General features: G+C 42.1%; 1 protein-coding gene across 1 annotated transcript in view; it reads right to left on the reverse strand.

Annotated features, from left to right (window-relative positions):
- LOC126416509 (uncharacterized) overlaps positions 1-27,723 on the reverse strand; it is a 563,150-nt gene that overhangs the window by 440,808 nt on the left and 94,619 nt on the right. The window lies entirely within an intron of this gene.

The raw sequence follows: 27,723 nt of genomic DNA on the forward strand, positions 1-27,723 counted from the left end.
AATGCGGATAATATGATTAGGTTGAAGGAAGGTTTCATTCAGGCTGAAGACATCAATATGATGTTGAGAGAGGGTGTGCGTGAAGAGGTGTTTCGCCATCAGCACTTATTTTGCAGCTCAAATAGCAAAACATATCTACTACTTTAGGTGTCTCATTTCTTATCCGATTCCCTTAGCATCAGCTGATTGAATCTGAGTACATTCCATTATCGTTATTTTGCTTTCGTTAATGTTAATTTTATATCCTCCTTTCACGGAACTGTCCATTCCATTCAGTTGCTCTTCCAAGTCCTTGCTGTCTCTGACAGAATTACAGTGTCATCGGCAAACCTCAATGTTTTTTTTTCTTCTCCCAGAGCTTTAATTCCTACTCCAGTTTTTTCTTTGTTCTCTTTTACTACTTGTTCAATGTACATCTTGAATAACGTCGGGGATAGGCCACAGCCCTGTCTCACTCCCTTTCCAACCTTTGTCTCTTTTTCATGCACCTCAACTCTTATAACTGCCGTCTGGTTTCTGTTTACAAGTTCTAAATAGCCTTTCGCTCCCCTTATTCTACCCCTACTTCAGAATTTCAAAGGTATACAATGTTAATAAAGTTTGCTTTATTCAAAAAGCTTTAAGAGTTTTCACACGAAAATCCGGAGGAGTTACTTTTCAGCATGTCTTCATGTCTACTGACTGCGTGTCGTTGCTGTAACTTTTGTATCTGATGATGGGTGTAAAGCCGAAACCAGTTATGAATTTTAATAAAGTAATACATAGTCAAGATAATGACTTTTACAATCTAACTGGACGTTAAGGTCCTCGGTAAGTACAAGTGACCTCATTTCTCGAATTTAAATTACCATCGTAACTGATGACAGTGCAGCGGTGACGGAATTACAAACTTTAAACAGTTAATAAATATAAATGGAACAAACCAGAAAAAATCATTAGCATTAAACTCGAAAAACCAGTGCCTATTTAACAATTTAAATTAAATTGATAATCCCAGTAAAATGAAACTAGTAAATCATCTAGGACTACCATCACATACCGTAGCAAAAACCCTAAAATTCTGCAACTATAGGATTTCCTACTATATGAGGAACACCACAGGCCAGTACATTTTGAATCGTAAAGACATGACCCAGTTACTAACCAAGAGTCGGATATAGAAGATTACCTGTTCTGATTCTGTTAAGTCTTATATTCGACAATCGGACAGAGATATACCGACTAGGCTGACTGAACGTGAACGCAACTGGTAGGTTGCAGAATTACGACTCCACAGTTGCTGAGCATGTATTGTGAGGGGTACAGACTAGCCAGTGAGTGTCCTATGTTCTCCACTTAGCAAACAAAGACCGAAAACAATCTTCTGGAAGCAGTGGAACTCAGGATACATCTGGCCCACATTCCTGATTTATTATTAAATGACCAAACACAACTCAATACTTCTCCTCTTCTAAACTTCACCGAGTCTAACAGTTTTCTAATGCTTCCCGCGCACTGAGTTATATTTATGCCTCCATCTTTCCTGTCCTTATTTACCTTATCGTTATTGTCAGTGTACTCCATATATTTTGTTGTTAGAATGGTCATTTCTGTCTTTTATTGTTTTCTGTATCACGTTCCACGTGTAGCAAGTCTGCAAGCTATCCTTCAGCACTCTGGTGCTGTACTAATTTTATTTTATTGAGATCATTAATTTAAATTGTTAAATAGGCTTTTATTCGAGTTTGGTATTAATAGCCGGCCGGTGTGGCCGTGCGGTTAAAGGCGCTTCAGTCTGGAACCGCGTGACCGCTACGGTCGCAGGTTCGAATCCTGCCTCGGGCATGGATGTGTGTGATGTCCTTAGGTTAGTTAGGTTTAATTAGTTCTAAGTTCTAGGCGACTGATGACCTCAGAAGTTAAGTCGCATAGTGCTCAGAGCCATTTTTTTTGTATTAATATTTTTCTGCTTTGTTCCCTTTATATTTATTTGCTGTTTATCGTTTTAAGCCGGCCGGTGTGGCCGTGCGGTTCTAGGCGCTTCAGTCTGGAACCGCGTGCCGCTACGGTCGCAGGTTCGAATCCTGCCTCGGGCATGGATGTGTGTAATGTCCTTAGGTTAGTTAGGTTTAATTAGTTCTAAGTTCTAGGCGACTGATGACCTCAGAAGTTAAGTCGCATAGTGCTCAGAGCCATTTGAACCATTTTAACGTTTTAACTGGATTGCCACTGCACTGTCAACAATAACTTCCGTACCTCACTCTCGATGTGTAGCATGTTTTTCGGTGTTGTTCACGAATAATATGCACTCCTTGACGACGACAGTCAGTTAAAAACTGATGATGCTCTAACAAGCCGAAAAGCCGACCGTGGTGGCCGAGCGGTTCTAGGTGCTTCAGTCCGGAACCGCGAGACTGCTACGGTCGCAGGTTCGAATTCTGCCTCGGTCGTGGATGTGTGTGATGTCCTTAGAATAGTTAGGTTTAAGTAGTTCTAAGTTCTAGGGGACTGATGACCTCAGATGTTAAGTCCCATAGTGCTCAGAGCCATTTGAACCATTTTGCAAGCCGAAAACCATTTCACAAAATAAATACTATAGAACATACACAGTAGCGGTCTCTCCATTTATCATTTAAATAACTCAGTTGTCTTCTTGCTGAAAGTGATCTTTAGTACCATTTCCTATTCGGTTTTATTTTCTTTATATAAATTTAGCAAGCGCAGATAAATTAAGGAATCCCAACTCGGCGATACCCATTCTCGTTCATTGAAAAGGTTTCTCACTTCACGGGATCCCGGGTTCGACTCCCGGCGCGGTTGGGGATTTTCTCTGCCCGGCGTCTGGGTGTCTGTGTTGTCCTCATCATTCCATCATTATCATCATTTGTGACAGTGGCTAGATTGGATTGTGTAAAAATTGGACTGTATGCAAATTGGGACTGGGCGCTGATGACCGCGCAGTTAAGCGCCCCACAAACCAAACATCATCATCATCATCATCATCATCATCATCACCATCAGCTTCTCACTTTACAGATAGGTGTGGCAGGTTCACAAGTGTCCAGTTACTTTGACTGGAACTAAACGGACTCAGTGCAGAAGGACTGGGGCCAATGTACCGCTCGCGTGTGGTGGCCATAAGGTGAAGTCCATTTTACACAGCGATTTTCTAGTCGAGATCGGCTGTTCATGAAGGGTGTGCGTCACGCGCCAGCGAGTAATTCAGCCACCGACAACGACGCTCGTGGGCGAGGCCCACGGAAAATACGGATTTGGCAACGAACTTGTGACGTCACACTAGTTATCTTGCCCGACGTACTTTGCGAACACTCGGCTACCTCGGGAGCCAGCTGGGAAATCAGTATGTTAATGAAAAGGTACCCAAGAAAGTCCTTAACCTTGTCGTATGTTTACGGGAGCTTGAGTGCATTTAAACGTCCAACAGCGAAATATTAAACTGGTCGAAATAGTCAGCCGCTCCCTGCTGGAGAGGGTAGTTGCAAATGGTAAGACCTGTAGTATGACGTGTTGTGGCGTACGTCACAGACCCCGTGTGTAGTTCAGTGACTTCAGTGATCAATTGACTGCCACGAGAGTGGAGTTATAAACCAGTGAGTACGCTGCAGACTGTGCACAAGCAGAAAGGGGACAGTGACGTTGTCTGCTAACATCGAAACCTATTTCATTGCACTCACTCATGTTATGGTAATTCATTTTGTGCTATTGTGTATTTTTTATCTTAATTTTATTCCTCGAACGACTTTCACTATGACAAACTGCCTTTTAGCTTTCGTCTCAGGTTCTTCGGCCGACGTTTGTTTGATGATTTTTCTGACGTTTCGTCAGCACGAGTGGCTGGCATTGTCAAAACTTCACCCTCCATTGCTGGAGGTGAAATGGAGCCGAGCTCGCGGCCGCAGATTATACGAGGGGCGTTTGAAAAGTCCATTCAAAGTCCGAGAGACGGCACCATCGGCGCGTATCGAGTCATGTTTAGTTAGTAGCATCTTTGGAAAGAACGCACACCAAGTTTCAGTCATATTGGTCTATTTCTTTGTGTTTGGCATTCGTGTGTATCAAAGAAGTCGAGTGATTGTCAAAAAATGGACGAAAAAGTATTTCGTGTGGTGATTAAACATTACTTTATGAAAGGCAAAACGCCTCAGGAGACTAAATAGGAGCTTGATAAACATTATGGTGACTCTGCATCTTCAATTAGAACAGTTTATAAGTGGCTTCAAAATTTTCGGAGTCACCATATGGGCACAAGTGATGCTGAACGTTCTGGACGCCCTTTGGAAGTTATGACGCCAGAAATCATTCATAAAATCAATGATATGTGATGGATGACAGGAGAGATGAGTTAAGGTGCGTGAGATTGCTAGTGCTGTGGGCATCTAGATTGAACGGGTACATAATATTTTGCACAAAAATTTGGACATGAGAAAGCTATCCACAAGATGGGTTCCGCGATTGCTCACGCTTGACCAAAAACGGAATCGTGCGAAGTGTTGATGATTTGCAGCTGTTCAAAAAGAATCCGCAGGACTTAAAGTGACGTTTCGTCACTGTGGATGAAACATGGATACATTACTATACTCCTGAGATCAAACAACAATCTAAAAAATAGGTTACCAAGGGAGAATCTGCACCAAAAAAAGGCGAAGACCATTCCTTCGGTCGGAAAGGTTATGGCGACTGTCTATTGGGATTCGCAAGGAATAATTCTCATCGATTATCTCGAAAAGGGTAAAACTATTACAGGTGCACATTATTCATCGTTATTGGACCGTTTGAAAACTGAGCTGCAAGAAAAATGCCGGTCTTTTCCATCACGACAATGCACCAGCACACAGCTCAGCAGTTGTGGTCGAAAAATTAACGGAAATAGGATTCCAACTCGATTCACATCCCCCCTATTCTCCAGACTTGACTCCCGCGGACTACTATTTGTCCCCCAATTTGATGAAATGGCTGGCAGGACAAAGATTTTATTTAAACGAGGAGGTGATTGAAGAAGCTTATAGCTATTTTGTAGACTTGAACGATTCCTATTATTCGGAAGGGATCAACAAATTAGAACAGCGTAGGACGAAGTGTATAAGTCTAAGAGAAGACTGTGTAGAAAAATAAAAAATGTTTGCCCCAAACACGTAAGTAGTTTTTATTTTTGCACGGACTTTTCAAACGCCCCTCGAATGTGTGTGGCGCGCCAAGGTCCAAGGGTTTCTCCGCGGTACTTTTCGGTGCGGTTCTCCTCTTGCTACCTGCAACTGTCGTTCGCTGCAGCACGGGAAGCCGGGATCCATTCACCTCGAGGCTTTCTTCTTTCTTGTTGGAGCTATTCTTGTGTTTGTGTATTTCTGCAGCTTCTCTGAGCAAGCTGGTCTGATATCTCTTCTCTACAGCCAGAACTTCCGTGTGTCGGCGAATTTTACTATGCGATGGCCTCACTCAGTGCGTGCTCTGCTACGGGCGATTTCTCCACCTGCCCCAACCTGCAATGTCGCTTACGTTCTGTGACCCTGGTGTTGATTGATCGTCCATTCATTCCGACATAAACTTTTCCGCAAGTGCATAGTATGCGGTATATTCCCGACATTGCAAGTGGGTCCCTTTTCTCCTTTGCCGATCTGAGACACACTTTCGTCTTCTTTGTCGGTTTGTTAAATAGTCTTTACGCCGTGTTTGCGCAATATACGGCCGATTCTGACCATCGTTCTTGGACTTTATGGCAGAAAAGCCGTATCCGACATTTCTTTCTCCGATATGACACTTTGCCTAGTGTTTAACTCTCTTACACTACTACACTGAAGTGCCAAAGAAACTGGTATAGGCATTGGTATTCAAATACAGGGATACGTAAACAGGCTGCGGTCGCCAGCGCCTATATAAGACAACAAGTGTCTGGCGCAGTTGCTAGGTCGTTTACTGCTGCTACAATGGCAGATTATAAAGATTTAAGTGAGTTTGAACGTGGTGTTATAGTCGCCGCACGAGCGATGGAACGCAGCATCTCCGAGGCAGCAATGAAGTGGGGATTTTATCTTACGACCATTTCACGAGTGCACCGTCAATATGAGGAATCAGGTAAAAGGAATCCGGTAAAACATCAAATCTCCGACATCGCTGTGGCTGGGAAAACATCCTGCAAGAACGGGACCAACGACGACTGAAGAGAATCGTTCAACGTGACAGAAGTGCAACCCTTCCGCATATTGCTGCAGATTTCAATGCTGGGCCATCAACAAGTGTCAACGTGCGAACCGTTCAACGAAACATCATCGATATGGGCTTTCGGAGCGGAAGGCCCACTCGTGTACCCTTGATGACTGCACGACAAAAAGCTTTACGCCTCTCTCGGGCCCGTCAACACTGACATTGGACTGTTGATGACTGGAAACATGTTGCCTAGGCGGACGAGTGTCGGTACAATTTGTGTGGAGACAACGTCATCAATCCATGGACCCTGCATGTCAGCAGGGAATTGTTCAAGCTGGTGGATGCTCTGTAACGGTGTGGGGCGTGTGCAGCTGAAGTGGTATAGGACGCTTGATACGTCTAGATATGACTCTGACAGGTGTCACGTATGCAAGCATCCTGTCTGATCACCTGTATCCATTCATGTCCATTGTGCATTTGGACAGACTTGGGCAATTCCAGCAGGACAGTGCGATATTCCATACGTCCATAATTACTACAGAGTTGCTCCAGGAACACTCTTCTGAGTTTAAACACTTCTGCTGGCCACTAAACACTCCAGACTTGAGCATTATTGAGCATATCTGAGATGCTTTGCTACGTGCTGTTCAGAAGAGACCTCCACCCTTCGTACTCTTACGGATTTATGAGCAGCCCTGCAGGACTCGTGGTGTAAATTCCCTCCAGCACTAATTTAGGCATTAGTCGAGTCCAAACCACGTCGTGTCGCAGCACTGGGCCCTACACGATATTAGGCAGGTGTACCGGTTTCTTTGCCTCTCCAGTGAAATATAACTGGTGGAGTATTCATTGCTCCACAGAACGCGTTCCAGGTGTTGAGTTTCGCGTCTGAAGTGCTGCGGCTCATTTGAGTTTGTGCCACACATTCCAAGAGTGATGGTCACAATCGGCCGTATATTGTGTAAACACTGCGGAAAGACTATTTATAAACCGACAAAGAAGACAAAAATAAAAAAATGGCTCTGAGCACTATGGGACTTAACATCTATGGTCATCAGTCCCCTAGAACTTAGAACTACTTAAACCTAACTAACCTAAGGACATCACACAACACCCAGCCATCACGAGGCAGAGAAAATCCCTGACCCCACCGGGAATCGAACCCGGGAACCAGGAAAGACAAAAATACCATGCGCACGCCGATAAGTTTATGCTGGAATAAATGGACGTCCAATCAACACCAGGATCATAGAACGCAAGCGACATTGTAGGCTGGGGCAGATGGCTAAATCGGCCGTCGCAGAGCACGCCCTCTGTGAGGCCAACCACATAATAAAATTCGCCGACACGAAATTTCTGGCTGTAGAGGAGAGCTATCTCATCTGCTTGTTCAGAGAAGCTATAGAAATACACAAACACGAGAATAGTTTCAACAAGAAAGAATAACGCCTCAGAGTGAAGGATCCCGGCTTCCCGTGCTGCAGTGAATGACCATTGCAGGTAGCAAGAGGAGAACTGGACCGGAAATGTTCACGGAAAAGCCCTTCGAATGTTTTTTGAAATTTGTGGTAAGGTCTTATGGGACCATCGGTCATCGGTCGCTAAGTTTACACACTACTTAATGTAACTTAAACTAACTTACTCTAAGGACAACACACACATCCATATCCCAGGGAGGACTCGAAACTCTGACGGGGGGAGTCGCGCGGACCGTGACATGGCGCCTAAGACCGTGCGGCTACCCCGCGCGGCCCGCCCTTGGACGTTTGTGCGGCAGACACATATAATCTGCGGCCGCGAGCTCGGCTCCAGCCCAGCAGTGCAGGTCGAAGCTTTGACAATGCCCGCCACTCCGGCTGGCAAAACGTCAGAAAAATCATCAAATAAACGTCACTCGAAGAACCCAAGACAGAAGCCAACAGGCAGTTTGTCAAGAAGTGGTTACAAAAGCCTTAAAAATTTTGGAGTTCCGCTAAATTTCTGTACCGTTCCACACTTGAACTGCGTATGGATAAAACGAACACTTACATTTTTCCGTGCGAGCTCTGATTTCTTTTATTTTATTACTGAGATCATTTCTCCCTGCGTATGTGGGCGCCAACAAAATATTTTCCCATTAGATGGAGAACTTTGGGCAGTGAAATTTCATGAAACGATTTCGTCGCAACGACAAACGCCTTTGTTTCAATGACTGCCGGCCCAACTCATGTATCACATCCGTAACACACTCTCGCTTATCTCGAGATGGTACGAATTTCCCTTATTTTAATTTTTTCGTTGTCCTCTGTCAGTTCTATCTGATGCAGATCCTACAGAACAGCAGTACTTCAGATCAGGGCGGACAAGTCAAGCGTAGGCAGTTTCTTCAACAGATTTGTTGCATCTTCTAAGTGTTCTGCCAACAAAACGCAGTCTTTGGCTCGCTTTCCCCATAACATTAGCTATGTGATCGTTCCGATTTAAGTTATGAGTCACTGTATCGCTAAGTATTTAGTTGAGCTGACAGCCTTCCGATTTGTCTCATTTCTAGTGTAACTAGTACTCATGTGCATGACCTCACATTTTTCATTATTTAGAGTCAGTTGCCATTTTTCGCAACTTAACAAATATCGTGTCTAAGTCAATTTGTTATTTGATTTTAACTTCTGATGACTTTACTATACGGTAAATAACAGCAGCACCCGCATACAATCTCAGAGAGTTGCTCAGATTGTCTTTTAAATAGTTTATGTGATTCAGAAAGATCAAATGGCTACCTTGGGGAAAGTCTGATATCAGTTTCGTTATAATCGATGAGTTTCCGTCAGTTACTACGTACTTCGATCATTCTGACAGGAAATCACGAGTCCAGTGTCACAACTGAGATGATGCTCCGTAGGTATGCAGTTTGATTAGAAGTGGCTTCATAGAAACGACACCAAAAGCCTTCTGGAAATCTAATAATACGGAGTTAATCTGAGATCCCGTGTTGACCGCACTCATTACTTCGCGTGAATAAAGAGGAAGCTGCGTTATACAAGAATGACGTCTTCTGAATCCCTGCTGACCACGTGTCAACAGACCGTTTTGCGAGGTAATTCATAATGTTCGAACATAGTAAATGTTCCACAACCCTGCTGCAAAAGTTCCTTAAGAGTATTGGGCACAATCTGCAGGTTTCAGTGGTGTACACATTCTGTTTCTCATTCTTCCTTCTGTAGGTATTTCAGGAATGGTGTGAACTGTAACTCAACACATTTTTTAATATAATTGTTAGAAAAACATAGTGGACACAGCTGTGACGGTTTGAGGTTTCTCTGCTTCTAAATATGCATTTCTGTATTATTTTCTTCTATTCCATTTACATTGTAACTATATTTTATTGATGGCTAAATCGAGTTGCTACTCGGAAGGCCTAATATATACAAAAAATCGACGCCAGCCTATGGGTCTATAATTCAGCGCATTACTCCTACCTCCTTTATTGATTGTTGATTTGTTGGTGTGACCTGTACAACTTTACAGTCTTCATGTGCGGATCTTTCGTCGAGCGAGCGGTTGTGTATGGTTGCTAAGTATGAAAGGAACCTAGTTGATGTACAATCTGGACAGGAGGCCTTGCCTTTATTAAACGATTTAAGCTGCTTCGCTACACCGAACATATCTACGAGGTTCATTCAAATGAAATGTGGTCAGTGCGTCTACCTTTTCCTTACACGTAATGTGGCACCACATAACTGCGGGTATGGTGGCGCCGTCTATGGGTAGAGAGACTGACGCGTGCGCACCGTTTGATGTTGCATAGCGCCAGTGTGGTTTCTCGCCGAGGAGATGGTGGTCACACAAGTTGTCGTCCACTTCCGAACATGCAGGTGAGTAAGCAGGAACAAAGTGGAGTGATTCGAGTTTTGGCGGCGGAGGGAGTTGGAGGCCGTGACATGTATCGACGGATGAAGGCTGTGTGCGGTGAGTACAGTCTGAGTCGTTCAAGTGTTGTGGAATGGCGCAAACGATTCCTGGAGGGGCGCGAGTCACTGGAAGGCGATGCTCGTCCTGGACTGGCTCATCGTGTCATCACACTGGAAATGATTGCGCAAGTGAATGTTTTAGTCTTTGACAACCACAGAATCACCGTGGACGAGATACATCGGTTTCTGGGTATTAGCGTGTGCACCGCCCACACCGTAATTCATCAACACTTAAACTTTCGAAAAACCTTTGCGCAGTCTGTTCCCCACCATCTGACAGCCGAAGAGCGCAATACTCGAATGGTGCTGTCTTTGAATCATCTGCAGCGTTATCATGAGGGGGAATACGGCTTTCTGTCGCGTGTTGTTGCAGGTGATGGAACGTGGTGTCACCATTTTAAACCGGAAAGCAAGCGTCAGAGCAAGCAGTGGAAACATGCGACTTCACCACCTCAAAAGAAATCTAAGGCCGGGCACACCAGTTCTGGCAAGGCCACGGTGTTCTTTTTTGACCACAGGGGCCCACTGCTTGGCGAGTTCCTAGAACGGGGTACCACCATCAGTGCCCAGCGGCATCAAGCCACTTTACAGAACCTTAAACGAGCCATCATGTCGAAACGTCGAGGCATGTTGTCCAATGGCGTTGTCCTCCTGCATGATAATGTCACCCACACACGACCAGTGCGGTGAAGACGACATTGCAGCAGTTCCGGTGGGAAACGCTGGAACATCGTACAGTCCCGACCTTTCACCGTGTGTCTTTCATGCGTTTGGACCTCTAAAACAAGCTATTCGCGGACATCGATGCGCAACGGACGACGAAGTGTGTGACTGGGTCCAGGCCTGGATCCGACAGCAGCCTACTAGCTTCTCCGAGCATGGAATCAACCGGCTAGTGTCGCAATGGGATAGATGTGCCAACAGTTTTGGCCACTATTTTTGAGTATGTGTACTGTGTGTAACTACATTTTTGAGTTAGTAAAATCGTTACCATCTGAATGCCCCTTATACTTCGAAGTTACGCATATTGACAACTTTCCTTGCGTTGATCGGGATTCTGGGACGTTTACTCTGTCTCCCTTGGCGAAGGAAGTTCGGAAAATCGCGTTTAGGAACTCGGCTTTAGTGGCACTGCCATCGGTAACATTACCATTACTATCACTAAGTGAAGATACTGATTGTGTCTTACCGTTAGTGTACTTTGCGTATGACCAAATCTCTTTGGATTTTCTGCCAAATTTAGAGACAGAATTTCGTTGTGTAAACTATTAAAAGCACCTTACATTTCGTGACATAATGTAGTGGTTTCATGAGGATTTGATATTTTTCCTGCTAGAGTGGCCATCATGAAATTAGACGCCTCTCGCTCATACCTGCTGCTTGTAGCCCACAGGCGTTGAGCGCTGAGATTCCTTCGCTCCTTCGTAGCTTCGTAGCTCCTTCGTAGCTTTGTTGCTGCAGTAGGTCAACGCCACGTGTGGTTTCAGTCTTCGTTTAACGTTGCACTGGCGTGCGTTTGATAGTGTGCGAAATGCTACGTGTAGCGTTACCTCAATCGGTGTGCGCAAAGGGGCAAGAGACATTTTAAAACAATCTAAAATTGTATCGAATCTACTGAAGTTCTTTACTGATCTGGCTAACAGCAAAGAGACCAGGAATAACATAAATTTTGCCCAAGTTAGTAAAATGACAACAAAAGCTCGTATTATTTCTGAATCGACTGGATTCCGCACTATCAGTGCAGCAAACTCGACAGGATGTCTAGATGTGGGCTGTTGGGGTTCCTCAAGTAAGTGATATAAACGGAAGCGGAAATCTATCGAATGTGACGATTTTGACAGTTCGTAGAATTATTCTTAGATACTAACACAGATGAGAGTATCCGCCGGCTAGAGAAGTGTGGGATGATCTCAGTGAAAAAATTAATTCTTGTGGCCCAGAGACGTCCGTTATTTGCCTTTTCCTCTCTCCTGGTTATTGATTCAGAAAGTGTAAAGGCGGTAGAAAATTTGTAGTGGAATGCAGAAACATTGCAGCAGAAAGAACGAAGTTTTGTGTACAATGCACTTATTGCTGGCTGAGGACAACAGTCGTGTAGCATATTTCCTTAAAAGTAGGATTTCATAAAATCAACGCAAAATATATTTTGCTCGTCTTCAACGGAAGCAGTGGCCTGAAAGTACCTACATCCGCTATTGTGTACCGTATATATCGGCGATTTGGGTGATGGGTGAAGTGACGGAGAGTCAGCAAGAGCTGTAAATAAAAAATTTTCTGGACGTATGGAACATTCACGGTTGCTCTAAGGCGAGACGGAATAAAAATACTGGCGGCGGCACACAATTCTCGCGCGCTGCCACGCACAGATTCTCTCACAAATAAAATGAGTTCACACGTGATACGATACAACAATGATGTCTGAGAGTTACTAAAACTAAATTCATAGTTTTCTTAACAACTTTATCGCTGGAAGTTTCTACAAGGTGCAACAGAACGCAAATTCATCGAAAACGACACTTTTCATTCCACATACGGATCAGTTTCACACCATTTACGGTATTTTATTTTTTATCTCTGAATAATTTTATTTTATATCACGCGCATCTATAAACTTTCAGAATGTTCATGTATTCTGCTCAGTTCAAATATATCAGCGATTCTGTCTTACCAAGAGGTTGAGTAAAAAATTTTTTCTTTAACATTTCTTGTAACGTCAGTTCTTATTTCTTTCGTAGTAGCTGGCAAGAATTTTCTTTTGGAAACTACTCCATCACATTCTGCACTAAAAATAGATGTTTCTACTTTTTTTTAGAATTTTTACCATCACTTGAAATTATCACTAGCTGGCAGTTCTGTAAAACGGTGAGATGACATGGAAGTGCCATTTTCGTGACAGCCGCTATATTGTTGATCCACAAGAGAGACCAAATATCTGAAGGTATATTGCTATTTAGGTTTCACAATACCTGAACAAAGACAAAGCCTACACTGTACATAAATACGACCATAAATAGATAAATAATTTTTAATAAAAATAGTTTCTTCAGCGAAAAAGTCAGATCTACTGCACGATAAAATAGTTTTTGATAATATTTGGGAATTAGCAAGAGAACAATATGCAAAGGAGAAAGTAAAATGTTGCTGTTTACTACTTTCTAAGTACTGTTCAATGTATTCTTATATATATAGGCCCGGCAACGGCAGTCTGATGATAAGAGCAGAACAAAATTCTCTAGACAGCCACAGGTTGGAAACACTTCTTGTGGAGCTATAGTCGCAAAACGACAACCAATCAAAACAAGCACGCTGAAGTGATAATAGTCATTATGTTAATGGGAACAGTTTTTAGCTGAAGGAAATGTGCTCAACTGAATAGACAAAGCTAGGTAAATTCTAAATTTCTGCCCATGGCTAGTTACCGTTAGACGCGAATTTTCTGCGGTGTTTACTGGGCTAAGTCTGACTATTACATCAGGTATGGTAAATGTGCCATAATGCCATAATTTGTCAAGAATAATACGCTGTACTTCAAAAACAGCACTGCACTGAATAATACCCAACTATTTGTTTGTTGGGATAGTCGTCGGCGACTGTTCATTGAAGATGAATCACAATCGCTTACTTTGTTGCACTCTTTGTCGATGAATTGTGTCAGAGGGGGTTCACTGGCTTAATGAAAAAAGAGACTCGTTCACTACTTCTGAGCTCCCATTTGAAGAGCTAAGAAGCAACAAGGACAAGTTTCTCTTTTTTTAAATTTCTGCTTGATTCCTGCTACAAGTTTCTACAAACAGATTGGTCTGTTGAACAAACGTCTACGAACTCATATTGAACAGCAACATGTACTACAGTTTAACCAACAGTAAAATAATTTTCGATTTCAGTAGAGAAAGAATTTGACAACGTTGACTGAAATACGCTATTTGGAATTCAGAAGGTATAAGACGAACATCAACTAAACACAAATTGTCGGTAAACTATGTACGAAGAAATAAGTGATGTGGTTCATATTCGTGGAAAAATCGCCGACGACTATCGCAATGAACTGTAGAGATCAGAAACTAATAATCGTTGTGTTACTGTCGGTTTCCGCTGCCAACTTGTTTAGAAATCTGGACATTTTCAGGTGCTCGAAAGTTGACAAATGGGACAAAGGAATGCCTAATATACATTAGAAGGCAACAAGTTGTAGTCTCTACTTAAACCATTCGCTCTTTAACCTCTGGCGCTGTACTGAGCGTTCAGAATCGATAAAATTAATTCTAAATATTCGAACCTGTTTTTACTGTGTGACGAAACTCACATTACCACCCGATTTTCGTTAACTGATAGTTCTATACACAGTCAAAGCAAATATTACTAACTGCTACGCAACCCTCATTTGCAGGTGCAAGTCTTTTAGTTAGTCTAGCCAAAGGCCATACTAAGAGAACGTCTAGTTCAAAACGTCTGTGCTGAACATATGTCAAACACTGCTGGATTCCACGCCGTCATTGTAGTGGCATAATGACAAAGTTACAGCTGTTCAGCTTCACATTTCTGCATTACAGTCTACGTCTTTACTCCGAAGGTCATCACCCTAAGTATGGTAGGCGCAAAAAGTGAACTTTTCGGCCAACGAGTCAGAAAACAGGTGAGTGTTGGAAATACTAAAAGATACTACATGGTCGAAATGTAGACTAGATGAAGGACAAAAGCGTGACAGAATTTCACTAGAAACAATTGCATTCTAACATTGGTCCTCTCGTTTCACCGAAGTTTCCAGTACCATGGATAATTAAAACGAGATAAAGAAGTGTTGTGATTGCCCTGATACTTAAAATTATGTGTTTTGCAGATACCCTTTATGCTACGACGAGGAATGTCTTCGCACTACGATAACTTGACTTACACAAACTATCCTGTGTCTAGCGCGTGTCGCTGTACTGAATACACAAACTTAAAGGAACGCTGTCAAAGGGAGTGGACAACACCATCAATCCGATGAAGACGCTTAGATTATCTCAACTTGGGGCGAGAAAACACATTACTGTGAGCGAATCGCCGTCCACTAACGAGGTCGCGAGAAAACAGTAGGAAGTGAGATGGTACCGTTTCGTGGATATCATCACTGAACGAAGGCTGCATTCAGTGAAGGCCAGCGTCCGTAAAGTTGCTTCATATATCTCTCCTAACGCAACACATGCAGGCACTGTTCGCAAAATTAAAAGAAAAAAGATCCGTTTGAGCTCTGAACTGCACCGGCAGAAAAATACTGACTTTTAGGAGACCATTACGCAAGCTCAAGTTCTCTAAGAAATAGTGGTTGGAAACTATGAACTATTGTTCCAAGCACGCTGCAACTTACGTCAACTACTGTGCTTGGAAAAAAACTGTATAATTACGTGCTACGTATGTAAATAAGAAATACATACGTCACTGTTCCGCCCTGATTTTTCTTCATCCGTATCAATTCGCCCTTCAGATTCTGCCTCTCGGTTCTTTAACACTGGCGGCTGTAGTCGCAGATGACAGCAGGTCACTGACGTACAACATGGACAGCGAGGGTGTCAACACACTTTCTTGGGAAACATCTGAAGTTTCTTGTACACCTGTCGACGAGTCACAAAGATTCTCATAGGACTTCATTCAATTCTTGAGCAGTCCCTCTGCACCATCTATGTACTTGCTGTGTACTTATGTTCAAAGACAGAAAGTACGTAGCCACTGAACTTCTGTGTTGGTTCCTTGGTGTTTCCCTTTTTCCGAAGAATTCCTCAACTAGCCGAGTCCAGCACTGGGGTCCCTACCCTAGGACGCACAGGTATCTCAATTTTCAGTGTTAACCGTACTGCAGATAGGCGAAATGGACGGGTTAAAACTGGTACTGGAACTTTAGTTCTGAACAACAGGTTTTTTTCGGTATGTTTTGTCTCGGTTACGAAAGTTTTTTTTTACGATAACAGAGTAAAAACAAACGAAATATCAATCAACCATAAGATTTCATTTTTAAATAAACCTGTCTTTAAAAAAAGGAGTAATCTTTATTCGTTAAATTTGCTTTGGTTTGAAATATTGCATTGCCACAGAAAATGGGAAATGGGAGCAGTGCTATTTTAGTAATAATACCTACAGAAACGAGCAACAAATACATGGCATAAGAATTGGTACATCATCGCCGACTCTTATAATGCCCCTGTTGTCGTGTGTCGTGGCTTAACAGTTCGCGTCTGCATGCATTGTGCAAGAGTTTCCCCCATCAGGTCTACACGCTTGAGCCTACATAATACTCCGTTATCTTCTTGATGTCCTTAAAAACGAACAAATTAGCACGAAAAACAGATTTCTTCAACCTCAGTTTTCATCCTTTAGTACTGACTATTGGTAATGGCCAGTTAGTACACTGAAGAGCCAACAAAACTGATACACCTACCTAATATCGTGTAGGGCCCCCGCGAGCGCGCAGAAGTACCGCAATACGACGTGACATGGGCCCGACTAATGTCTGAACTAGTGCTGCAGGGAGCTGACACCATGAACCCTGCAAGACTGTCCATAAAACCGTAAGGGTACGAGGGGGTGGAGATCTCTTCCGAACAGCACGTTGCAAAGCATCCCAGATATGCTCAATAGTGCTCATGTCTGGGGAGTTTGGTGGCCAGCGGAGGTGTTAAAACTCATAAGAGTATTCCTGGGGCAATTCTGGACGTGTAGGGTGTCGCATCCTATTACTGGAATCGCCCGAGTCCGTCGGAATGCACAATGGACATGAATGGATGCAGATGGTTCAAAAATGGCTCTGAGCACTATGGGACTTAACTGCTGTGGTCATCAGCCCCCTAGAACTTGGAACTACTTAAACCTAACTAACCTAAGGACATCACACACATCCATGCCCGAGGCAGGATTCGAACCTGCGACCGTAGCGGTCGCGCGGTTCCAGACTGTAGCGCCTAGAACCGCTCGGCCACTCCGGCCGGCGGATACAGATGATCAGACGGGATGCTTATGTACGTGTCACCCGTCAGAGGCGTATCTAGACTTATCAAGGGTTCCATATCACTCCAACTGCACATGCCCTACACCATTACAGAGCCTCCACCTGCTTCAACAGTTCCCTACTGACAGGCAGGGTCCATGGATTCATGAGGTTGTCTCAATACCCGTACACGTCCATCCGCTCGATACAATTTGAAACGAGACTCGTCTGACCAGGCAACATGTTTTCAGTCATCAACTGTCGGATGTCGGTGATGAAGGGCCCAGGCGAGGCGTAAAGCTTTGTGTCCTGCAGTCATCAAGAGCACACGAGTGGACCTCTGCTCCGAAAGCCCATATCGATGATGATTCGCTGAATGGTTCTCACACTGGCGCTTGCTGGGTGATGGCCCAGCATTGAAAGCTACAGCAATTTGCGGAAGGGATGAACTTTGTCACGCTGAACGATTCCCTTCAGACGTCGTCGGTCCCGTTCTTACAGGATCTTTTTCGGGCCGTAGCAACGTCGGAGATTTGATGTTTTACCAGATTCTTGATATACACGGTACACTCGTGAAGTAGTCGCAAGGAAAATTCCCACTTTATCTCTACCTGGGAGATGCTATGTCCCATTGCTCGTGGTGCGACTATAACACCACGTTCATAGTCACTCAAATCTTGAGTACCTGCCATTGTAGCAGCAGTAACCGATCTAACAACTGCGCGAGACACTCGTCTTAGATAGGCGTTGCCGACCGCAGCGCCGTATTCTGCCTTTTTACATATCTCTGTATTTGAATATGCATGTCTATACCAGTTTCTTTGACGCTTCATTGTATAATGGACCCCGATTAGAACACGATTTTTAAACAGAGTTTAAAAAAATAGGTATGAGTAGGAGAATAATTGTGATTTTTTGTTGTTCAACCATTTATCACCTTTCGAGGAAAGCAGCGGACGTTGGACGGACTCAGTTTCCTTTAATGTGTCTGTCTACTTTAATATTTTGATTCTATGTATCTTGAAACTGAGAAAGTCAAAATTTTTCAATCTTTATCCGATTTCTACAGTTATTACAAAAAATAATAGGAACAAAAAACCGAAAATACTTAATTTCAGAAACGGGTTATTTTGAGCGCTTTTTACGTTCAGGTTAAACTGTCGTGGAAAAGAATCGTTATCACCGAGATACGGTGGTTCCAGCGATGAAAGCCATCCATAACAGGTGCTGACTGCTCGCTTCGCCTGAAGATGACGTAGAGACCTTGTTGTCACTACAGAGCTTGCAGATAATTATGAGTTTTTGCAGATGATACATTCGTCTACAATACACTACTGCTTGAAAATAGCAGCAGAAATACTCAGCCAAATCTTGAAAAGATTTCGAACCGGTGCAAAAACTGGCAACTTGCTTTAAGTGTTCGTAAACGTAAAAATGCGCAGTTCGCGAAACGAAATTCCGTATTATCCTATGATTGCAATATCAGTAGGTCAGTTGGAATCAGTCAACTCATACAAGTTCCTGAATGTAACAGTTTGTAGAGGTATGAAATGGAACGATCACACTGGTTCAGTCGTAGGTAAAGCAGCTGACAGCATTCGGTCCTCTGACTATGCTAGGAAAATGCTATCAGTTTGCAAAGATTTGCTCACAAAACATTCGTGAGACCTTTTGTGACGGCTCCCAAACCCAAGGTCCTCAGCGGTACTTTTGGGGCAGCACCACAAATTGTATAAAGCGTGGGTAGTGACCAGGATGTAGCTATCTATGTCTGTTGTCCGAAAAATAATTAATAACAAGAATTGGGCCAGCTAGAATGAAGAGATAACTTATCTTTATTTCTGACGAAACGTGCACCAGCAATACAAGTCCAAGTAATATCCAAGAGTAATCTGTGTACTGAGCCTAGTCGAATACAATAGCAAATATCACACTGCAATGGCTCCGCTATAAACTCCACGAAAGGCTAGCAATAGAATATCGACAAAATACTGTCCGTCTGGGGGCCAGCGCTCCTCCTTATATGCAAAAGGCAGAGGGCGCTGTGGACCCGAGCTCAGCCATGGCGCGACCTCTTCCGTCGGCGGTAACGCCCTGAGACGCCGACGGCCGCGACAGGAACTGTGGCCAGCGATGTCACGGTCAGGGCGCGCGTGCGCGAGTTGGTTGGTTGGGTCCGTGGATACAACAAGACCTATGCTCGGGACTCGTACCTGATGGGTCTGGCTGGTTGGCTCTGAGCACTATGGGACTTAACATCTGAGGTCATCAGTCCCCTAGAACTTAGAACTACTTAAACCTAACTAACCTAAGGACCCACACACACACATTCATGCCCGAGGCAGGATTCGAACCTGCGACCGTAGCGGTCCCGCGGTTCCAGACTCAAGCGCCTAGAACCACTCGGCCACTCTGGCCGGCACCAAATGGGTCTAACAGAGTATACTGAACCTATTGGTATACAAGGAAGGACAGCACGAGTGGTCATAAGTTTGTTTGACCCATGGTGGACCGTCGCGGAATAGGTAAAAAGACTGAATTGGCAGGCGCTCTAAGCCTACCTACAGAGTTCCAAGGTCCACCTCGAAGTGAGAAATCTACGAATATCCTAGAGCCCCTACGTATCGCTTCAATGGGAGCCCAGAGACAAGATTAGGCTGATTCCAGCACGCGCAGAGGTGTAAAAGTGATTATTATAAAGGCGTTCCATGTTTGAATGGAACGGAAAGATGCCCTAATAACCGCCACAATAGAAATGACCCTCTGCCATGTACTCCAGTGGGGTTTGCAGTGTATGGATGTAGCTGCAAATGCAGATTTTTCCCAATTGCATCTACTCACCTTCCAGTCGGTCGCCACATCTTTTCAAGTGCCTTGGCTTCCAGTAAAGTATTTGCCTTTTACATCTAGTTTCCAATATCCTGGCTATATGTCATTGTCACGGTTCTCCTGTTCTAGTCATTACACATCTCCATTATCACTGGGCAACCCTCAGTTTATGAATGGCATTATAATTAAAGTCTAAATACCATTACACAACAAAAGTAATTTATAATCACTGAACTTGCTAACATATCTCAAACAATGTTTTAAAAACTTTATTTACTATGTCACAATCTGACACTCGCCATTCGTCATCCGTTTCCCGTCTAGCTTACCAAACTAAAAGTGATCTGTAAAATAGTATTGTATACTAAAGGTAAACTGAATGAGGCTGCACTGTTTTAAACAGAGTATTTGGGCGAGTGGTGACTCCATATTTCAGCCAGCCATTCTGATTTAGGTTTTCCATTATTTCCCTAAATTATTTCAGCAAATGTCCGCATGGTTTCTACATTAAGGTTATGGTCAACTATCTGTCCTATTCTTGTCATTCTAGACCTGCAAGAGATGAAGAGATGTGCAGATGAATACAACTACCAGTACAACTGCTACTATTCGTAAGTTGCCCTTCTTTTGTTTTCATTTCATAGGGTAGTTCATTTTGTGTTAGTAAATTTCATTTTTAGTTATCTAAATTGTCTGTTTCATTCTCTAATAGCTTAAGTTTTATAACAATGTTTCTTGTAAATTGTTTAAAATAATTAATCTTGTTTGAACCATGAAATTTGGGGTTTTCTGTCTGATATTGGTAACTTCTAGTTACGATACTTTAACACTCAATTCTTTGGGAAATTTTTAAATCTCACAACTTTCACAACGTCGTATCACCAATCGCACCAAGTGCAACACAACTTTTTAGACTTCAAAGTAAAAGGTTTAGTAAATACAGTAATAGATGAAGTGATTAATTTATGATAATGATTCAATATTACTCATCGGCTGTGCCTACAAGTGCTGACTATTCAGACTCCTCCATTTCACATCACAAATATATAGCACTGCTCTGTTACATTGTAAGTAACTTTTAGTTCTCTGATCTGTGAGTGTACCAAGTATCGGTTTTTCACATTTATTACAATCTAGGGTACTGAAACTCATCTTGTTCGTATGAATGCTTTGGAAATGTCTAAAATTAAGTATTTTGAGTTCAGCAATTTAACACAGCAAAATATTAGTAAGTGTGCTTAGTTCTAGGCATTGAAAGTAAAGCAAAGTAAAAGGAGATGTTTAATGAAGTGGCATTAAAATACTCTGACAAGGAGCTTACATTGTCATCTGATATATCAATGATGCTGATGATGAGATATGGGAGCTTTGTTTTATCATGTAGTGAAACACAATTTTATTTGAGTCTCTGCAAGAAATTGAAGAAAATTAGTTATTTATCTACCAACCAGAACCATTGATACACATCTTTTCTAAAAAAAAGGATGACACACAGCTTTTTAGTTGTCTTTTATTATTGCTACTGGTTTCTATTTCACACCATCATCATGGTATGTGGATACATCAACAGAGCATGAAACAACCATGAATTAATACAGTCCAACCAATTATATATGGATGGTATAAACAATACTTACAAAAGTCAAATGCTATTCCACTGTCCTAGTATATTATATCAGTATAACAATACATATAACTGCTGCCTCTTCAGAACTGTTGGAAATTCACAGATCCTGACAGGTATCTGTGCACAGTGAGTGGTATGGCAAGTGACTCTTTGATCGCATAATGAAAAATGTATTACAGCATAAAAGGATGAATATTCCTGGGGCAATTCGTCATTAAGAGAGAATGTATTCATTGCACAAAAGCAGGTAATCAGAATTGTAGAGGGAGCCCATCCAAGATCACCTTGTAGACTTTTTTTAAGGCACTCAGGATATTCACAGTAACTTCACAATATTCACTTATGAATTTTGTTACTAATGATCCATCCCTATTCAAAAATATCAGGAAAGTGCGTAGCTACAACGCTGGAAGAAAGGATGATCTTCACTATTCTGGATTAAATCTCACTTTGGCACAGAAAGGGGTGAATTATGCTGCCACGAAAAACTTTGGTATTTTCCCAAATAGCATTAAAAGTCTGACAGATAGCCCACCAACATTTGAAAGGAAATTAAAAAAATTTCTGAATGATAACCCCTTCTGCTCAATAGGTGAATTTTTAGATATGATTTATTAACAATAAAAAATTAATTAATCTTTTGTGTAAAGAAAACGTATGTTAAAGTGACAAGTTCCACATCATTAGGGAAATGTCGTATTCATGATTTATGGAACAAGTATGTATGTATGTATGTAAAAAAATTAAATGAGCGTATTGCATCGTTGTCTGGGAGGCCCCTATTCACAGAAACTAGGCCGCCAAGTGCAAGTCTTATTTCATTCGACGCCACATTGGGCGACGTGCGCGCCGGTGGTGAGGATGAAATGATGATGAGGACAACACAAGACCCAGTCCCCGAGCGGAGAAAATCTCCAACCTGGCCGAGAATCGAACCTGGGCCCGCTTGCATGGGAGGCGAGCACTTTACCAACCACCTAAGCAGGCGGACATGTATGTATGTGTGCATGTACCATAGTAATAGAATTACTTTTTATAGATTTATCTGAGAATTATTTCAGTTTTGATGGAGATCTTGATAAGAACTACAGGATCTGCTCTTCTGTTACAGTTCAGCTGGTACCCCCTGCTGATATATTCGCAGAAAACATTAAAAATAAAATCTAACAACTAAGTTAGAAAATAAAATAAAACACTAAGAAAAGAAAATAATACTCTACAAAAGATGTGTTAACGACACTTATTGTTTTGAAATGGCTTACAAACAATCTATATAAGTTAGATCAGTCTTACATTCAGGCTTACATCCAGCTATCAAATTTACATTAAAAATTCAAAAGAATGGAGGGATTAATTGCCTAGATTTATGAATAATAAATAGAGGGGGAGAGAAATCGTCAGTTCAGTATATTCCAAGAACCCACAACTATTGATGTTATTATACATGAAATATCTGATCACCATGTCCTGTAAAAATGCGGTTTCTTTCACTCAGGTGACAATACTAATGATAAACTAAAAACATCATCTCACATTACTTGGCAGAATGGTTATGAATCAATTTTATTTGATAGAGTATATCAGAAGAAAATTAAAATAAAATGAAATGCCGCAACACATGAAATAACATTGATGGATATGGATGACAGATTGAAAACTAAGTATCCTGTTCGCCGACATCTTGAAAGAGTTTCAGAGGAAATCAGTCAGTTATTCAAAAATAGTAATGTCTCCACCTCTTTCCAGACTGACAATAATTTAGGTTTAAAACTGCAAGACAGTATTAAAAAAAACATACATGATCAGTCAGGAGTATATAAAACCTTATATCTACACTATAACGGCTTTTATATTGGGCAAACAGGGAGGATGCTAAAGACCAGGGTCTTTACCAAAGCAACTCATCAGCTTCAGATACCCATGTAAAAACTCACAAGCATTCACTTAATAATATGAATGAACAAACGGAGATGCTACATATTGCCAATGAAGCAGTAAGCATGACTTTATATGAAGAAATGAAATTATTTTCCAATATGTTTAAAGACCTAGAAAAAATCTTTAATGAACCAATAAGCTTAAAAAAACTGCTTAAAAAACTACATTGACATGTTCAGTTTGTTACAAGCGATCACCTGCTTTTTAAGCCTTCATTCACACATCTACCTTATATGGCCTTGTTTTCTAGTATTGCATTATGTGATGTCCACCGTTTGGTCTAATTGATCGTGTAATAACATGAATTCCGCAGGCTTAGACACCAATACATGTATGTTGTACCTGGGTCTCGCAATCCTATGTGACTTTTCTCTAGGATGATAATACTTCCAAAGACAATGTTGCATGGTTACTTATAACCTTAATGCTTCATCGTTAATAAATCCCCCCTCCCCAAACTCTCTTTTGTTGCATTGTCTACATAATTCCTATTAATACTGTGGTCTTATTTGGATAGGAAAAGAAGCTGCATGTTAATTACATTTGTAATACTGGTTATATGACTTCATGATACTTACTGTTACTTAATATTTTGTTCTTTTATTGTGTCTCCAGCCTTTGCCTGAGCTTAATAGTAGTCATGCTTATCTCTTATGTGAGTTGGCTGTCAGTTTGCTTCTGACATTCACATTTGAAATTCGTTACGATCTGCTAATGTGTTAAATATTACACATTAAATGTTGGGCACTGTTATTTCCAAATATTCTAGCTGTTTTAGCACATTAACACTTGCATTATTGCCTCCAAACTAGTAAATGTACTACAGGGCACGTTTTTTTACCATGTGCAATGATAGTTATACGACTTAGTTGTCAGTTTTATTGATTTACGCTAGCATGTACATGATGGTTCCCACCCACTGTTATGCTGGACAGTAGATAACTGACACTACGACACGTGCATTCAGAAGCGCAATGACGGTGGACGCTATTTAAATGTACACAGGCGTAGATACTTGTGTGGTATAATATGCCATCGGTGAACTTCTTTTGAAGATACTTTCTACCTGTCTATGAATGAAATTAGCAATAGTACAGCAAATAAAGAAAAATATTAAGTTGAAGGCAGCATTGAGTCATTTAAACAATTCATTATAACTGCAGGCCAAGTCTCAATGAACAATCCTCTTAGCATACGATAGTGCCCTAACCTTCTTATTAATTTCGATAACTCCCGACTATACTTTTCCATCTCCGCTATCCATTGAGGTCACTTCTTCCGAATCCTGAGTTTGTCAGTAGTTACAATGTACGGAACCAAGGATTGTCTGCAATTTATGTAGAAACCAATCTGCATTTTTAATAGTCGAGGGTCATAAAACGAAGACGCTACTTGAAAAAAGGGGTGAAACAGGGCTGTAGCCTATCCCTGATCTTATTCAATGTACAATGGGCAAGCAGTAAAGGAAACTAAGAAAGAATTTGGAAACGGAGGAGGAGATCAGTGTTTAACGTCCCGTCGACAACGAGGTCATTAGAGACGGAGCGCAAGCTCGGGTGAGGGAAGGATGGGGAATGAAATCGGCCGTGCCCTTTCAAAGGAACCATCCCGGCATTTGCCTGAAGCAATTTAGGGAAATCACGGAAAACCTAAATCAGGATGGCCGGAGACGGAATTGAACCGTCGTCCTCCCGAATGCGAGTCCAGTGTGCTAACCACTGCGCCACCTCGCTCGGTAATTTGGAAACGGAACTGTACAGTCTGGGGAGAAGAAATGAAAGCTATAAGGTTTGTCAGCGACTTTTTAATTCTGTCAGAGACGGCAAACGACTTGAAAGATCAGCTGATAGGTATGTATAATGACTTGGAAACATGCTGTAAGATTAGGACAAATCAAAGTAACACAAGGATAATGGAATGTTCTTGAATTAAGTCAGGTGATACCGAGGGAACAAGATTAAAAAAGAAGACGCTAAAAGCAATAACCGAGGTCTGTTGTCTGGGCAGCGAAATAACTTGTAATTTCAGCAGTAGAGAAGATATAAAACAGAGACTGGCCACGGGCTGGATAGAAATGGTGAAAGAGAGGAAAATGCTAACAGCGAATAATGAATCAAGTATGACGAAATGTTTTGTGAAAGTATTTTTGTGGGATGAAGATTTGTACTTTCGGCGAAACATGGAAGAAATACAATACGAACATTAACAAAAGGGAAATATAGTTCTAAAGAGGAATACTGAGTATTAGATGGCCGGAAAATACAAGTAGTGAAGAGGTACAGAACCGAAACAGGGAAAAAGAGCGAAGGGGCGACCGTATTTCGGGACACATCCAAAATCATCAAGAATTTGATAATGGGGGCGTGAAGTAATGGGGGGTGGGGGGAAGGGGAGAGAGTGCCTTGAATACAGTGAGCATGTTGAAATGCATGTATACTGCAGTAGTTATACAGATATGCCGGAGTTCCACAGGCTGCAGACTGACGTGAAGAGCTGCTTCAAACCAGTCTTCGGTCTGAAGACCGCAACAATGTCAACACCTTCCTTACAGTTAATGGTATCTTTTCCAACGGAATACGAGGCACAAATTACTGATACTTCCTACTGAATGAGATATTCGAGATGCGCCAGCTGCGAGACTCTTTGTTCCTAACGGCTACCATGTTGCTGATTGCACTGCCTAGAGTTACACATAAGGACCAGTCCACGAAATTTGAGTTCTCTTTTTAGTGTAGACTACGCAAAAGCCAATAGTGAGTTGATGGAGGTAGGTATAATGAAATACAAGGTGCTGCTTCCCCATTTTCTTTGTAGAAAGCAAAAAATTGGTGTTTTTCTCCAACTTGTTCTGGAAAAATAGAGTGGTATCTACGCTGCGAGTAACCAGCTTACTCAGGGACTTTCTTATCTATACTGCGCCTAGAATCTAAGTTGCACGTAAGTACTGAGATGTACATGCATCATTCACGGCAAGCCAGATGACAGTAGTTAGATATTCTTATTACACTCCACTCGTGTATCTTGTTTTCTTACAAACTACGCGACGGGTCGCAGGTGCCATCGGTAGCATACCGTTGCCATATTATTTAATTAGGTAGAAGTATGTTCTTTATTTTTTTAAGAATTGCATGGGTAGCTGGAAGGTTAAGTAGAGGACTGGCGAAACACAAGAACAAAGTTACAGAGCAGTCCTTTTTTAAAGAAGATGATTAAACAGTTCTCTAACTCATACAATGTAGGCTTTCACAGTCGGTGTTGTCTTCAGTTGAAACTTCCGGTCTTAGAGGCCGTGGTCGATGTATAAAATTTCCACGTAACGTTTCGTTTCCATCTGCTGGAGACATCTTCTGAAGTCGTCCGGCTCCTGCCACTGAGGCTCCAGGTATTCTCGCATTTATAGAGCGCATAGTAAAAAGCCAGCTAAGTGGTACCGCTATGTTGATGACACATTTGTAGTGTGGACTCATGGTGAAGAAGAGATGGATGTCAACTTGCTGCATCTGAACAGTATTAACCCGAAGATACAGTTTACGATGGAGAAAGAGAGCAACGGTCGACTCAATTTCCTGGGTGTGTCGGTAATTAAACGGGTGGATGGGATGCTGAGCCACAAGATATATAGAAAGAACACTCACACGGATCGATACCTCCACAAGGAATCAAACCATCATCCTAGGCTAAGAAGAGGTGTCATGAAAACCTTGGTGGACAGAGCCAACAAAATCTGCGAGCCGGCTTACTTGCAAGATGAATTAAATCATTTACGGTCAGCCTTCATGAAAAACGAATATACCAGCAAGGAAATTGATCGAGCCCGCCATCAAAGAAGAAAAGAAGCCAGAAGTCAAGAGCAACAACGGTCACCTATTGGAAAAGTTTTCCTACCGTTCATTAATAAAGTCAAGGAACGTATCTGGAAAGTTCTGGCCATTTATGGGATCGAAACAATCTTCAGACCTACAAAGAAGATTAAGGAATATTTAAGAACTGCAAACGACGCCCGACACCCCCTAGCAACACCTGGGGTATACAAAAATCCATGCAGTTGTGGACAAGTATATATTGGAACAACGAAAAGAAGTGTAAACACCCGCTTAGCCGAACATAAAAGAAACTGTCGCTTAGGACACATCGAAAAATCGGGCGTAGCTGAGCGTGTTTTTCGAGATGGAAACCACGAAATAAAATTTAATGAGACAAGCGTTCTAGCACGAACATCCCGTTATCATGCGCGCATGTATAGAGAAGCAATAGAGATTCACAAACATCATAATAATTTTAAT

Source organism: Schistocerca serialis, chromosome 8 (assembly GCF_023864345.2).
Source record: "Schistocerca serialis cubense isolate TAMUIC-IGC-003099 chromosome 8, iqSchSeri2.2, whole genome shotgun sequence".
Taxonomy (NCBI): domain Eukaryota; kingdom Metazoa; phylum Arthropoda; class Insecta; order Orthoptera; family Acrididae; genus Schistocerca; species Schistocerca serialis.